Source organism: Culex pipiens, chromosome 3 (assembly GCF_016801865.2).
Source record: "Culex pipiens pallens isolate TS chromosome 3, TS_CPP_V2, whole genome shotgun sequence".
Classification (NCBI taxonomy): Eukaryota; Metazoa; Arthropoda; class Insecta; order Diptera; family Culicidae; genus Culex; species Culex pipiens.
The window spans coordinates 183,864,441-183,881,166 of NC_068939.1; the positions used below are offsets into that span (position 1 = coordinate 183,864,441).

The window sequence follows — 16,726 nt, forward strand, 5'->3', positions numbered from 1 at the left end:
GAGTATGTTTTCAAAAAACTTAGTTTGTGAAAACTTTAAGTATCCAAAGAAGGACCCACTAAACATTAACCAAATGGGCTCATATTATCAGGCTAGCTTCTGGGGCCATAAAACTAGAAAATTCCTGTTGAAGCGCTCAAAATTAAACATTTTGTCATTTTCTTATATCCGTGAACCACGCCAAGTCCTGCCAAGACGGGGGTTCAAATTCATACATACAATACATACATACACAAATACATACATACATACAATACAAACATACATAAATTCAATTTTGGGACATTCACTTGCTTCCGTTAAGAAATTGAAAAAAAAGTATATTCAAATTTCAAGGCCTACTATGCTCTCACGCAATGAACTGTTGAAAATTGATGGTTAAGTAAAACATTTGCTGTGCAATACAGAGCTTTCCAACTTAAAAATGTGATATCTCAAGAAATATTCATTTTACTCTGAGGTTTTGATTGAATTTAATGTAAAAAACTCTCAGCAATCGAATGCAATTGTCAGTTTTCCCGTAAGTACTCGTCTAAACGGTTAAAAATGCATTTTAAACCTTAAAGCGCAAAATTTTCATTTCTGGCAACACTGTACGTAAATTTTGAGTACGCCATTCGATTCTACGTCAAAAAATCTTCAATTATGCATACCCAAAAGTTCACTTTTTGTAAACTTTTCTCTTAGCAAAATGCATTTTAAAAATGAGGTTTTTCAAAAATCTCAGAAAAAGAGGGGGGTGCCACGGGCGCGGGGGTGGACCAAATGTCACCAAACTTTGGATTCTTTGTTTTTGGGGCAAAAACAACCCCCATGCCAAATATGAGCAGATTTGGTGAAGGTCGATGTTGGACGCGTGGTCACTTGGGATGGAATGACCCATCCATATTGTGAAAATCTAAAAATGTTGGTACTTTTCAAAATAGTTTTGTGAAAATGTTGAGTATTTTCAAAAATCTGTATTGTTGATTCGAAATGTTTCATAAAATTTCGCAATAACTTAAATTGAAATAACTTAAATTTTGAGTAAAAAATACTTCGAAAAAACGTATTTTGAGAAAATTTAGAATATTGTTTCATAACCATGATGATTTGTATGATTTATAAGAACTGAAAATTTTCAGAAAAAAAAATTAATTTTGCAGTTTAGACTTGATTATCCTAAGGCCTCGGAAAAAATCGATTTCAACTTTTGGATAATCAAATCACGAAAAAAAAAAATGTTTTCGATGTTTTATTTTTGATGGTCGAGCATAAGTAAGACTCATACACTACACCCAAAGGAAAAAAAAAATCTCAAAATCTGCAACAGTGGATTTGCTGCAGAAAATGTCACATTTTATAACATTTTTTGCAGCAAGCCCGTAGATCATTTTTGCCCGTGTGTAAACATTTCAGCGATCTGCAGTTCTCACCAACACATATAATGCTGGCCTCACATTTCATCAAGCGTCTATGGCGCGGTCAAGAAGTTGGTGGTTCAATCCTCGTTCTGTTAAGGGTTTTTTGTGTGAAATACAACCAAAAAGCCGTCGGTAATGTCGATAATTGTCGGTAACGGGCAAAAATGTCATACCCCTATATCGCAAAAAATGCATGAGGACAGTTTTCATGCAGATTCTGATATACTTTCATGCCACCATGCATCACAATCATGCGACCGCCGTTTGGCTGTACTCTAGAATTTTTAAATCCAAGATGAAGGTTTATATGAAACTTCGGATAATCGAATCATGATTCAATTTTTTTTCGTATTTTTAAAGTTTCAAATTCGAATTCTGCGACCCCATTTTAGTGAAATTTGAATGGTTTTTAAATATTAAATTACGAAAAGCATTTTTTCAATATTTCACCATTTTGGATTTTTTTCGTGATTCGATTATCCGAAGTTGACGCTGTCGTGCTTTCTTGTCGCACTTCTCTTTTTGACGTTCCGAGATAAACGCGATCTAATGTTTGACCGTGAATAAACAAAAAATAGAGCACGCAATGTACACAATAGGGACGTGGCGTTACATCGTGCTGCCATCTGGTTTTTTTAAGTGCAAGAGTGGAAAAGTGCTGAGTCATCGTCTAAAAATAGACGGCCTCCTATCTCGCCCAGCAAAATGAAGTCCATAAAGTAGTCGGTTTCGATGAGAAAATGTGGAAAACGTGGTCTAAAAATAGCGACGCCATCCCCCTATAACAATCACGTTTTGTTTGGTTGACCAAATATCGAAAGAACGCTCCCTTACATCCGCACACACTGTAACTTAAAATCTCATTTGGCTGAGTTCGTTTTCGCACTTCTTCATACGAATTTTTAAGTTTGACTACGATTACATAGAAAAGTGTAATCGTAGTTGAACTGAAAAACTTGTATTGGGAGGTGCGAAAATGAACTCAGCAAAGTGCGATTTTCAGTTACAGTGCAGTTGGTTGGACTTGACCTCTTCAACACATGCATCCCAGCAGAATACCCAGATCAAAACAAAAACATAAACGCATTCCACCCTCCCTCGAAAACAAAGAAATATTCACCACTCAAAGCATGATGAAATTCACCACACGAGACGCACACTTCTCAGCGACTTCTCAGAGAGAGAGAATTTGAGAGAAACCGGCGTGCACGAGTTTTTAGTACAAAGCCTTCCATCTCTCCACTAACTCTCTCTCACAGAGTCAATCACATTCACAAAGAGGCGGAGAGAATCCTCCTTGCTATGCTGCAAGCATAAAGTGGTCGCGCTGAACATCGCTTCGAAGCCTGCGTCCGCCGGTGTCCGCGACTCAGTGTAGGTTGAACTTTGAAGCGCGTCACATCGCCGCGTCCGTGGAACAAGTCGTCCGTAGAAGTAGAATCGACTTTCGGGTTCTCGCTGAATCTAGAACACATACACATAGCTACAGCAAGGGGTTTGGAGTACAGGACCTACCCTTAGGTCGCGTGTGTAGACTCAAGCAAGGACGTCGTCGTCGTCGTCGTACGAGAGGGTGTGTGTGTTTGTTTGTGTGTGTGCACTCGCCAGGATAAACAAATAGAAAGCTGTTGGGGGGGAAAGTTCTAATAAATTTAGCTCACCTGGTGGGGATCGACAATACCTTGGTGGTGGTGGTACAAAAGTGGTGTTATGTTTTGCTTTCATTTTCTTCTCTGGCTCGGTCACTCTCGAAGCTAATCGATTAGTGGGTGAGCTTGCAACGAAAAAGGAGTTACGACAAGAGGTGAACCCTTGCTACACTCCGGGTGCCGGGATAACTGGATTACTTGCGGTCCAGTAAACCACAAAAGGAGTGGAGCAGCACCAGGAAAAGTGATGAAAAACGACGGAATTGTTTGGCGGTGAAAAACGAGTGTGGGTTTTTCACACATTCAACAGCTCAAGGATCGTGCAATCGAATTTGTGTGAAATTAATTCCCGGTGAAAAGAGGAAAAATAAAAAATAAACCATCGAATAATTGGATTGATTAATGCGTTTCTCATTGGATATCGAGAGCACGCAACCCCACAAAAAAATTAAACAAAACATAAATCAATTGGATTTCGGTGAAAGTGCACGTTCGTCACAGAAGAAAACAACATCAACAAAAATATTCAATTGACATGTTTATCTTGGCGGGCAAGGATGCGAGAAGCACCAGTTGATTGCAGTGATTAAAAGCAGTCGGGAAATTGCTCGAGTGTGTGTGGAAAATGGAAAATTAAAAGTCAATACACACAGGTTCAAGTGTGTGTGTGTGTTTCCCGCCGGAAATGGGCGTTTGTGGAGGAGGCACGCGAGCGATGCACCCGTGATTTGCACTCGGAAAGTAATTGCAGAAGAATGGTGGTGGAGAAAAAAATTATAAATTAATGTCAGTGAATAATTCAGCTGGATCGAGTGTGTTTGTTGGTGGACTGAAAGGTTCTCTCATCGAACGAATGGATAGAGTAATTGATTCTTTGGCGAACCGTTATTGTGCATTGTGCTGAAAGAGTCAATTGTGCAGTTAAGATAAGGTGAATAAATAACGTTAATTAAGATTTAACATTACAACCGTTACAATACAGTAGGGTGACACGAAAAACTGGTATTTTGGGGAAAATACGATTAATTTGTATTATAGGTTTATTTAATGAAACTTTACCACTTCCGAACCATTTGCGTCGTTTTTGAAATTTTACAGAATTCAAAGATAGTTTCTGAATCAAATATATAGTTGTAAGTTTTCTAAGTGTCAGAAAGTCTTCAACATTTTTCTGTTTTTCGATGATGTTAGCTAATTAAGGTTGAGGAAACTTAAAATGGCAAAATATATGGAACAACTTTTCCCGATAGATTAATTTTATCGAAGCAGAGTTGATCTTGAGGCGGTGTTAGCAATACGATCGCGATAAATTTGTTTGTCTATTTTCGCTTATCCTTAACTATTTTTTATAAATTATGACTAAGGAATTGAACAGGAGTTCATTTAAGTAATTTAATTTCATTGTTTACATTAAATGCAAAATTAGTAAAACCGTAATTTACACATACATTTCATTCTCAATTTTTTTTCTCTTTTTTTTCTGCCAAAAGTACTCTTTGTCTCAGTATTACATGATTCTATTTGTAATTGGTTTTCAAAGAGTTTATTAGCTATGCAGGATATTACAAATTCAGAGATTTGGAGAGAGCTTTCAACTGAGATCAGTTTATAAGCCTTCTCAGGGTGGGTACATTAGTTTAGCTTTAGATTTAGCTAGTTTTTTAAAAGCACTTTCAGGAAAAATGTTTTGATAAAAATAAACCCTAGTTTGTTTCATTTCATTTCATTTTATTATGTTGCTTTAACAACTACCTTGGTGCAGTTGTTATCCTGAGCTGAGATATGGACTACCTTTCAACAGTTGATTTGTTCGGAATGGGGAGAGAGTTTGCTGGTACTAAGGAGAACGTATCGGACAGAGAAGGAAAAAATATATGCAAAAATGACCTTCGAAATAAAAAATCCTAGATTGTAATTCACTTTAAATTGCATTTTATGGGACAACATCAATCAATGTTTAGCACTTAAAACATAACATAATTTGAAAAGTTGCTAATTTAATTTAACAGTTTTGTGCCTTATTTATGTTTGCTGAAAACGAATTTCAGCTACATTACGTCGTGAAATTAGGCAATTGTTATTTTGGTGGTTTAAAATGAAAAAAAAAAATATAGCTAACAAGATAAACAAAACATAATTGCAAGATAAATCAAATCGATAGTTTTATAATTTGGATAAAGATTGATGCGATTTACGCAGTAGGAGAAACATAAGGCAGGGGAGTGATTTATAAATATATAACACGTGATTTTTATTAAAATATTGGACATATCTCAAAATCTAGACAATGCAATCTGGTTCTGTTTGAAGCGATAATTGGAGAAAAATTTCTTTAAAAAACAGGTAATAATTGACCAAAATGTTTGTCTCTTGGCTTTGGTTGTGTATACGGATGGCGATGAAGACATCGATATCTATGCTTTAATAAAAAAATATTAGTTTCGGCAAGTTGTCCTTTTGTCCTCATTTAAGAAAACAGTTTTGGAAAGCAAAGGAAAAATAAATGTTGAAAGTCAGTTCAGTTTGTTACGATTATACATTTTGCAGTTTATAAAAATTAAGAGCAGAGATTAAAACAGACTTACAACTAGATGAAACAAGTTATAGATCGTAATTGTTGCCATTTATAGGGCTAAATTTCAATGTTTATATTTTTTAGATTTGGATTAAATCATTTGAGATATTCCTCTATTATCATTTTTTCAATTTTTTATTTTTCCGTACAACTCTCCATACAATTTTGGCAGCTAACCATACAAAAATGGTAGTACCAGATCGATTTGGTGTCTTCAACAATGTAATTTTTTTCACAGAATTTCACAATAACTATAAAAGCCATATTTTTGGACACGGATATATATTTAAAAAAATCCTTCCACTTCCACCACCTTCCATCGGATGAGGAAGTAAAACGTCGGTCCCGGCCTTGGTTGTTAGGCCGTTAAGTCATTCCAGGTGTAGGAGTCGTCTCCATGCCATAAGTACAAACAACACACCAAACCAAGCCTACTCCGGTGGAATCGCTGGCGGCGGTTGGACTCGCAATCCGAAGGTCGTCAGTTCAAACACTGGGGTGGAAGGTTCCTTGGAGTAGAAAGAGGTTTGGGTGCTCTCCCCATTCAAGCCTTCGGACTCCTAGGTTCGAGCAGAAACTTGCAATAGAGACCACAAAAGACCCGGGGGTCGTTAATGTGGATGGTTTGATATATTTAAAAAAAAATTGTTCAAACTGAGAATATTCTATTATTTTTTTTCATTTTGATTTAAAAATAAGACAAACAGTTACTAAAAGGGAGCAGAGAAATGAATTGAAATCGAAAGAAAATAAACTTTACAAGCGTTTAGCCTTGTTACTGACGAGCAATTATCGGTTCTGTTTTCCATGTAAAAAAAATGAAATCATTGTGAAATTCTTCAATCTATATCTGTTCAGTTAAAAATACGTGCAAATCTCCTAAATTAAGCCAAAAACACATATTTTTGAATGTAATGCTAATTTTGAAATTTTGAGAACATTTTAAGTCGTTAAATTAGCAGTTTATTAAATAAATATATTTGATACTAAGAATTTAAAACAATATCAGAAAATTATGAATTCATAATTGGAAAATTATCGATGAATGCAATTCCCAAAATAGTAGTTTATGCAACAAGTAGCAAAAAGAGGATTTTTTCAGCACGAGTCGTACATTTATCCAACGAGGTTCACCGAGTTGGATAAATACGACGTGTGCTGAAAAAATCAAGTTTTGTAACGAGTTCCATATAGGGTAATTCTCTACCAACTCACACGAAATCGGGAAAAGTTGCCCCGACCCCTCTTCGATTTGCGTGAAACTTTGTCCTAAGGGGTAACTTTTGTCCCTGATCACGAATCCGAGGTCCGTTTTTTGATATCTCGTGACGGAGGGGCGGTACGACCCCTTCCATTTTTGAATGCACATTCTTCCATTTTTGAACATGCGAAAAAAGAGGTGTTTTTCAATAATTTGCAGCCTGAAACGGTGATGAGATAGAAATTTGGTGTCAAAGGGACTTTTATGTAAAATAAGACGCCCGATTTGATGGCGTACTCAGAATTCCGAAAAAACGTATTTTTCATCGAAAAAAACACTAAAAAAGTTTTAAAAATTCTCCCATTTTCCGTTACGTGACTGTAAAAATTTTCGGAACATGTCATTTTATGGGAAATTTAATGAACTTTTCGAATCTGCATTGACCCAGAAGGGTAATTTTTTCATTTAGAACAAAATTTTTCATTTTAAAATTTCGTGTTTTTTCTAACTTTGCAGGGTTATTTTTTAGAGTGTAACAATGTTCTACAAAGTTGTAGAGCAAACAATTACAAAAATTTTGATATATAGACATAAGGGGTTTGCTTATAAACATCACGAGTTATCGCGATTTTACGAAAAAAAAGTTTTGAAAAAGTTACTTTTTGCGTTTCTCTTTGTTTCGTCGTCCGTGTCTGTCGCGGGTGACCATGAATGGCCATGATCGATGACGACCAACTTTTTCAAAACTTTTTTTCGTAAAATTTTAAAATGAAAAATTTTGTTCTAAATGAAAAATTACCCTTCTGGGACAATGTAGATTCGAAAAGTACATTAAATTTCCCATAAAATGACATGTTCCAAAAAAATTTACAGTCGAGTAACGGAAAATGGGAGAATTTTTAAAACTTTTTTAGTGTTTTTTTCGATGAAAAATACGTTTTTTCGGAATTCTGAGTACGCCATCAAATCGGGCGTCTAATTTTACACAAAAGTCCCTTTGACACCAAATTTCTATCTCATTACCGTTTCAGGCTGCAAATTATTGAAAAACACCTCTTTTTTCGCATGTTCAAAAATGGAAGGGGTCGTACCGCCCCTCCGTCACGAGATATCAAAAAACGGACCTCGGATTCGTGATCAGGGACAAAAGTTACCCCTTAGAACAAAGTTTCACGCAAATCGAAGAGGGGTCGGGGCAACTGCTGTGTGAGTTGGCGGAGAATTACCCTATAACATTTTTTGCAATTCCGAAAAACACTAATTGAGAGAAATTTGAATTCAAATTTTCATGTATTTTGTCAATAAATCGTTTAAATCATTTTTTTTTGAAAATATTACTTTTCGAAACAAGTGTTGAAAAGTTCAACTTTTCAGCACCCATTTCAGTGCTGAAAAGTAGAACTTTTCAGCATTTATTTTGGAAAGTGTTGCTATTCGATTCTGTTATTTTTGGTACAGAAAAGTAGGCTATTTCGTCGTTCAAGAATGACAGGAAAAGTAAGTAGTTTTGCGACGGAATTGCAAAAATATATTTTTGCGCCTGTTCGTTGCAATTGAAAAGATTTTCATATAGAAAAAGAGAAAGAGAGCGTGTGTCTGAGTGAGAAAAAAGAGACAGAGCGAGTGACAGAGACAAAACGAGAGACCAAAATTGTTTTTGCTACAATGAGCAAAACGAATTGAGAATTCTTTACGATGCAATTCAACATTTCTTTCGTTTGATTTAAAAAAAATAGGGATCTTTCTCAACATTTTCGGCAAATTGTATGAAATAGAATTAAGAATTTCAAGGGAAATATAACCTGATTATTCCCTTCAAACTTTTTCTGAATACAATTATAAACATTGTTTTTTATATGACCACATTTTTTAAATTAATATCTTTAAAAATGCAATTCCGTTTGTGGCTGCTCAAACTGTTTTCACTTGTTAAAATTTTCAGCTACACAGTAAAAAAATCATCGTAATATTACATCTGGGAAGTGCTCCATCTTTTATGTCAGAAAAAATGTGTTATTTTACCTCTGAAAATGTGTAATTTTACCACTTTTCTGGTGTAATGCCACTTTTTCAGTCTAAATTTACAACATTAAAGAGGCAATTTTCAACCTTCCAAACACACATATTTATTTTTTTGAGGAATGAATTATCGAATCTTTTTAAGTCTGTTTGACTTTATTCATTTTGAGCAACATTATTCCCGATTTTGGCATCATATTTTACTAAAGTGATGCCAACAATTCGAAATATTGGTCAAAATTCAAGAATATCAAAATTGGATCCTACCAAATTCAGAATCGCACGGAGTCGCACTATGGTTAAATCGACATGGGACAACTTTGGCTTTGTGAGGCAATTCTTGCTTTTGAGTTTATTGAAATGTCTTTAAATTGAAACACATGCAGCTCTCTGTTTGTTTTCCATTTGACATTCATAATTGGAGCAAATTAAATCGATATTAATCTTGAAAGCCGATTAAATCCTCACTGTATGCATACCTGAACTTCTTTAGATAAGATGTCATGCCAAACAAACTAGAGCTAGTCGACTTCCTGTGGCCAAAAGGCATTAGTAACGTAATCTGGATCGGGGGCTTAAGCAACTTTGATCGGGGGGATGCGTGTGAATATAAAACCAACCTCAAAGTGTCTGTGAGGGCGAGGAAGCGAGGGGTTCTTAATCTTCAATGTTACAACTTAACCACACTTTCAACAACTTGATACGTATCAGGTGTATCAACAGTTTTGCCTGCGAGGCATGTACATTGTACTGTTCTGCTTACACTTTTCCTGCTTTGAGCTTTGAGCAGCAGCTGGGGCCACCGAGCGAGTTTTGATAGGAAACGGAAATGGTTTCCCCTCCCCCTTCACCCCATCCACCATCAACTGCAGGATGTAACTCAATAGAGACGAAGAACTTTTGTACGACGAAAGCTCAACTCACCACAACACACATACACACATAACCACGAGCATGCCATCATGGCTGGGCTCGGAAAATTCATAATTTCATTATTATTCCACCCACTTTAGGCGTTCTTCCCGAGCGCATATTATCAGCGCAAAACTCCGTGGACGTCACACCTCCCACCCACCACCCCCTACCTTTCTACCTTATTAGCCTGGATTTTGTTTGATGCACACATGCCAGAAAACTTTTTCCCAATTAGGCGTAAATTATCGTTCATTTCCACCCCGTTGCTCGAGAGCTTTTCCACAACCGAACCTTGCACAACAAGAAAATTGCTTGCCGCTGGGATTTATATATTTATATGCGTTCCTATACACACACATTCACAGAATGTGCCAATCACCCAATTTATAAGCTTCGTATTATTCAATTTATCTGTGAGTGTGTGCGAATGTTTGTGTGTGTGTGCGCAACGCTGTACTTAGAATAAACTTTTCTTCTGATTAGATTGTGGAACGGAAGTGCGATGATGGCGGTCGGAGGGGGGTGGTGCTTTATTGTGTGATAATTGGGTTCCACGAGTGGGTGTGTGGGATGTGATTTGGATTGTTCGAGTGGGTGGTATTGATCTGCTAATAAAATGAGATCTACTCAAAGGTGTGAGAACAAAGGTACTTGTGAAACAATAAAACTCAATTGGAGCTTTGCAATTTTTCATGACGCTTTATTTTGCCACTGATCATGGTGTTTTATTATGTGTTGTTATTGGAGCAGATTCAAAAGAACACTTTACAAATTGAGTACAATGATTGATTGCATTTCATGGAACCATTGCAAACAATTTGCATCAATAATTTTTATTGGCACTTTCAGGCTGGGTTATATTATGAAAGTATTTAAAAAAAAAACAGTGATTTTACACTTAAATCGCACCATCACAAAATATTTTTTAATACATATTAGGCCATTGCAAATTCAATTAAAATTTAAAATTTTAAATTTCCCCAAAAAATCAGGGGGGCAAAAAAATAACTGTTGGCGAAAGTTGAATTTTCTTTGAAAAAACTTGTACAATTGATTGTTAATTATTTTAAATATTTTTAATCAAATAGGGCACCTTGAGTTTTTTTTTCAGATCTTGAATTTAGGGACGACAGGTTGGAAAAAGACACAAAACATTTGGAAAAGATGTGTTTTCATAAATTCATTGATAATTTGAATTTTTTTGGTAATAACTTATTTGTAATAATGTATAAAGCGTTTTGTGATATTTGTGATTTTTTTAATGAAAATTTTAAAATAGCTTGATTTTCAATGCTGATTTTTATGAGACAAAATCATTTAAAAATATTTGTACCGATCTCAAAAGTAATATAGATTTAGGATGTTGAAGGAAATTCAAGTATTATTATGCATTTTCACAAGGCATGGGCGTTATATCTGGCTTACAATTGGAAAAATTTAAAATGTTCAATTGAATCGAACGAGGATCAGAATCTATTTAAATATGTTAAAAGATGTTTTCTTTTACTTATCATATCACTATTTGTGAAGCTTGGCAAATTCAGTTTTACAAGTTTAGCTGGGGATCCTTGCATTAGTTCTATTCGTAATTTTGTATTTTGACAATCATACGTGACTTAAATGAGCAGCGATTGGTGCGCTGGAAGTGGGGACGCGAAGTCGTGATTATTCAGGTTTATTTTTTGGTGTGCTTTTGTGTCGCGGTTCGTATGGGATGAGTGATTGTGCTAATCAAATAATGGCATCATTGGTGCGCTGGAAGTGGGGACGCGAAGTCGTGATTATTCAGGTTTATTTTTTGGTGTGCTTTTGTGTCGCGGTTCGTATGGGATGAGTGATTGTGCTAATCAAATAATGGCATCATTGGTGCGCTGGAAGTGGGGACGCGAAGTCGTGATTATTCAGGTTTATTTTTTGGTGTGCTTTTGTGTCGCGGTTCGTATGGGATGAGTGATTGTGCTAATCAAATAATGGCATCATTGGTGCGCTGGAAGTGGGGACGCGAAGTCGTGATTATTCAGGTTTATTTTTTGGTGTGCTTTTGTGTCGCGGTTCGTATGGGATGAGTGATTGTGCTAATCGAATAATAGCATCATTGGTGCGCTGGAAGTGGGGACGCGAAGTCGTGATTATTTAGGTTAATTTTTTGGTGTGCTTTTGTGTCGCTGTTCGTATGGGGTTAGTGCATAATTTGTAAAGGGAGCGCGTGGTCGTAAAAAATATTCGGAGTGAAAAGTGATTTTTTTTGTGTGCCTTTTGTCGTGAATTGTGTGTGTTTCTTGCTAGTAATAATAATATCAGTCCTTCCTTTATCATCGTTGATCGGAGGGCACGCCGCCGGTTGGGTTTGTCGTATTAATTGTGTTCCAAAGTAACTGGGTGTTAATTGTGTTTAGTACTTCAGTCGATTGCGGGCGGTGAGGCCACGCGCTTGCCTTACTGAATTATTTTTGTCTTTTTCGTTGAGTAATTGGTGTTTTTTTTTTGTGCTTTTGTAAACTTAATTAATAGTTTTGTGATTTTCTAAGCCCTTCCTATATCATCGTTGATCGGAAGGCACGACGTTGGGTGGATTGTGCTTAGATTTTTCGAATAAGGTTTTATTTTTTTGCTGTGAAAAAGCCATTTCTATATAATGATCGAAAGAAGCACTGACATTTTGGATTAATTAATAGTGGAGTGAGATAATTTGTGAGTGAGTGATTTTGTGTGTTAACCAGAAAGACCTTCCCATAGCATCGTTGCTCGGAAGGCTCGCCGACGGGTCTGTTATGAAAGTCCTCCCCATAGCGTCGTAGCTCGGGAGGCATCGAAAAGCCAATACCTTATCCTACTAACAAAAAAAAAATATTTATCACGTGATGCTTGAAGGAGATGCTGTGGATTCAACGGTCTCATGCGGTATCAACAAGTATATAGCGAAAAACTATGTGCTTGATGAGTCTGCAACTTCAACTATCGGACTAACATTCCTCCCTTTCGTTGAACTGCAGGCTTCTTGGGAGGGCGCCGGTATTGACTAATAAAGTAGGGATCTTCAGAGGTTAAACAGTGAACGAATGGTTGGCTCCCACTGATCATTTTTGATTCATTGTTTAACTTCAGCTGATCTGTCAATAACGGAGTAGCAGCTCATTGGCAGTCAACCATGCTCATGCTCATGCTCATACGTGACTTAAATGAGCAGCGAAATGATATATAGATTTTTGTTTGCCGCTTAAAATGAAAAATGCATTTATTTTCTGTTTTGTTAACATAAAAAAAGATAAGGTTTTTTTTCGATCCGTGAAATCTCTATAAAATTTAATGTTTTTAAATTATGATTCTGTTGAACATTGCGTTTTTAAACTTAAAAAACCATTAATTCTTTTAAAATTTTACAATCATTTGTACAAGTTTTTTCGATGAGTATTTTTATTGCTATTTATAATTTGGGTAATTCTCTACCAACTCACACGAAATCGGGAAAAGTTGCCCCGACCCCTCTTCGATTTGCGTGAAACTTTGTCCTAAGGGGTAACTTTTGTCCCTGATCACGAATCCGAGGTCCGTTTTTTGATATCTCGTGACGGAGGGGCGGTACGACCCCTTCCATTTTTGAACATGCGAAAAAAGAGGTGTTTTTCAATAATTTGCAGCCTGAAACGGTGATGAGATAGAAATTTGGTGTCAAAGGGACTTTTATGTAAAATTAGACGCCCGATTTGATGGCGTACTCAGAATTCCGAAAAAACGTATTTTTCATCGAAAAAAACACTAAAAAAGTTTTAAAAATTCTCCCATTTTCCGTTACTCGACTGTAAAAAATTTTGGAACATGTCATTTTATGGGAAATTTAATGTACTTTTCGAATCTACATTGTCCCAGAAGGGTCATTTTTTCATTTAGAACAAAATTTTTCATTTTAAAATTTCGTGTTTTTTCTAACTTTGCAGGGTTATTTTTTAGAGTGTAACAATGTTCTACAAAGTTGTAGAGCAGACAATTACAAAAATTTTAATATATATACATAAGGGGTTTGCTTATAAACATCACAAGTTATCGCGATTTTACGAAAAAAAGTTTTGAAAAAGTTACTTTTTGCGTTTCTCTTTGTTTCGTCGTCCGTGTCTGTCGCGAGTGACCATGAACGGCCATGATCGATGACGACCAACTTTTTTAAAACTTTTTTTCGTAAAATCGTGATAACTTGTGATGTTTATAAGCAAAACCCTTATATCTATAAATCAAATTTTTGTAATTGTCTGCTCTACAACTTTGTAGAACATTGTTACACTCTAAAAAATAACCCTGCAAAGTTAGAAAAAACACGAAATTTTAAAATGAAAAATTTTGTTCTAAATGAAAAAATGACCCTTCTGGGTCAATGCAGATTCGAAAAGTACATTAAATTTCCCATAAAATGACATGTTCCAAAAATTTTTACAGTCGAGTAACGGAAAATGGGAGAATTTTTAAAACTTTTTTAGTGTTTTTTTCGATGAAAAATACGTTTTTTTGGAATTCTGAGTACGCCATCAAATTGGGCGTCTAATTTTACATAAAAAATCCTTTGACACCAAATTTCTATCTCATCACCGTTTCAGGCTGCAAATTATTGAAAAACACATCTTTTTTCGCATGTTTAAAAATTGAAGGGGTCGTACCGCCCCTCCGTCACGAGATATCAAAAAACGGACCTCAGATTCGTGATCAGGGACAAAAGTTACCTCTTAGGACAAAGTTTCACGCAAATCGAAGAGGGGTCGGGGCAACTGCTGTGTGAGTTGGCGGAGAATTACCCATTTACATTTTGGTCCCCAGACATTTTGAAATTTTGTTGTTGTTTTAACTTAAACTTCAAAGATAAAGACCATTTTGGAATTTTTTAAATCAAGACTAACATTTTAAAAGGGCCAAACATTGAATATTACGCCCATTTGAAATGTTAGTCTTGATTTAAAAAAAATCAAAATATTTCTTTCAAAGAGATCGAAAAATTTCACAAATGTTTCATGTTTTAACATTGAAAATCGGTCCATTAGTTGCTGAGATATCGACATTAGAAAATGGTGAGTTGTTTGGGTGAAACTTATAAAACTACAATTTTCGTGTTTCTTTTTCTTAAAGCGGCTGTATATCAGCATCCAGAGGTCCAATCTTCAATGTCTCTTAGACAATTTCATAGCAAATTTTCTGAACTTTAAAAAAAATAGTTTTAGAAATGGTCACTCATGATCACTATTTTTAAAAATCGAAAAACTGCAAATATTTCGCTAAAATAAAACTTTCGGTGGCTATATCTTGAAAACAGAGCCCCTTATAAAAAAATCTGTAAAAAACTTTTCGATTGGAAATTCAATTTTACACTAAAAAATTACATCAAATTTGTTTTTGCATGAAATTTCAATTTTTTCCAAAAATCAATATTTTTTTCAAAAATTCATAACTCGGCGGCAGTTTTTTTGACCATGTTTCTCTATAGCTCAAAAGTTGCGGGTTTTTGTCCCCTAAAACATATCAAAAAATCTCAAAAATAAAAAAAAAAACGTATTTTGGGAAATTTAGTTTTTGCAAAAAAAAAGTTGATAAAAAAATTGCAATTTTTTTTTCCGTGTACCTATTTTTTTCTCAATAGTCCTCAACAATACCTACAACTTTGCCGAAGACACCAAATTGATCAGAAAATTCACTCAAAAGTTACAGCTGTTTGAATATGTACGTACCATTTTTGTATGGACAGCTGCCAAAACTGTATGGAGACTTGTATGGGCGAACCAATGACACAAAATAGCTTATTTAGTCATAGGGAAGGCCCTCACAAAGTTTGAGCCAAATAAAAAAATACAAAAAATAAAAATTGTCGAGATCGGCCGATTTCGTAGAGAGTTGCTCAGCTGTACAAAATCTATATCATTTTAAAATAACTTCATTGTTGAATTTCTGTCACCCATTTCAAATAATACAATGCAAATCTAATTGTAAGCCAAGAAGGTTCAAGCTGTCAGAAATAAATGAATTAACAAACACAACAAGAAATCTAATTGTGATTTCAAATAATGCTTAGAATTTGATACTGTGTTCAAAATATTTGCTAACATGTATGAAAAAAAAAATTAAGAAATGATCAGTCATATGCGGGTCTTTATGTTTTTACAGTGAGATTTTTAAAATTAAAGACAAAATTATAAATAAATTGTGTTAACAAAATGATGATCACGATCCCGATAAATTCCACACAGTTGCTAGCGCTAATCATGATATAATTTACAACACAACAAGATGACTCATTCTGTCTGTTACAAAAGTTCAAAACAAAGTAATCTCCACCACTCGTATGATGAATGGACGAACGTAACCATCTTTGCTCGCAATTATGGTTGAAAACTTTCCCGCAAACTTTGATGAAGTCTCCCCGACCGCAGAAAGCTCCGGGGGGATACAGCTTATGGTCCCAGTCCGTAATGGACCAAGTTTTCGAAACCGTTTTCCGTGTGCGCCTACCACGGAAAACAAGCGTGAAAATGCGGCCCGAAAAATACAAGGTGCTTTCACGAAGGAAAACGTATGCCATGTCGAGAAACAATCGTGTCTCAGCAAGAGAGAAAAAAAAGTAAAGTCATTCCGAATGCGCGCGACTCCCACACCCAGCGAAACAACTTAATAGCAAAACATTTGTCATCGCAAAGAGCCAGGGAAAAAGTCATTAAAAGTTTAAGGACCGAAAGCTCCCTTGTACACACCAGAGCCGAAAACGCCAACGACGACATTATTTCCTTCTTGTGTTCCACCGGGTTGTGTTCATAATAACCAGCGTCGTTCCGTTGGCGTATTTTTTTTAGGGTATAACCAGCTTTATTTGGTGGACCAGACCGTGCTTTATTTTCGATTTTTTTGTCAGCGTTTGGCCCACCGGAAAAATTATGGAATACTTGCGTGCCAAAATGCTAGTAAAGATTATCGTCACCGTAAGCAACATAAAAAA

General features: G+C 35.7%; 1 protein-coding gene across 1 annotated transcript in view; it reads left to right on the forward strand.

The window, feature by feature from the left end:
- Positions 1-2,772: 2,772 nt before the first annotated feature.
- Positions 2,773-16,726, forward strand: part of LOC120414327 (nephrin) — a 258,628-nt gene continuing 244,674 nt past the window's right edge. Inside the window, exon 1 of the mRNA XM_039575467.2 lies at positions 2,773-3,983. The gene's annotated coding sequence lies outside the window, so the exon portion shown is untranslated. The remainder of the gene's footprint in view (positions 3,984-16,726) is intronic.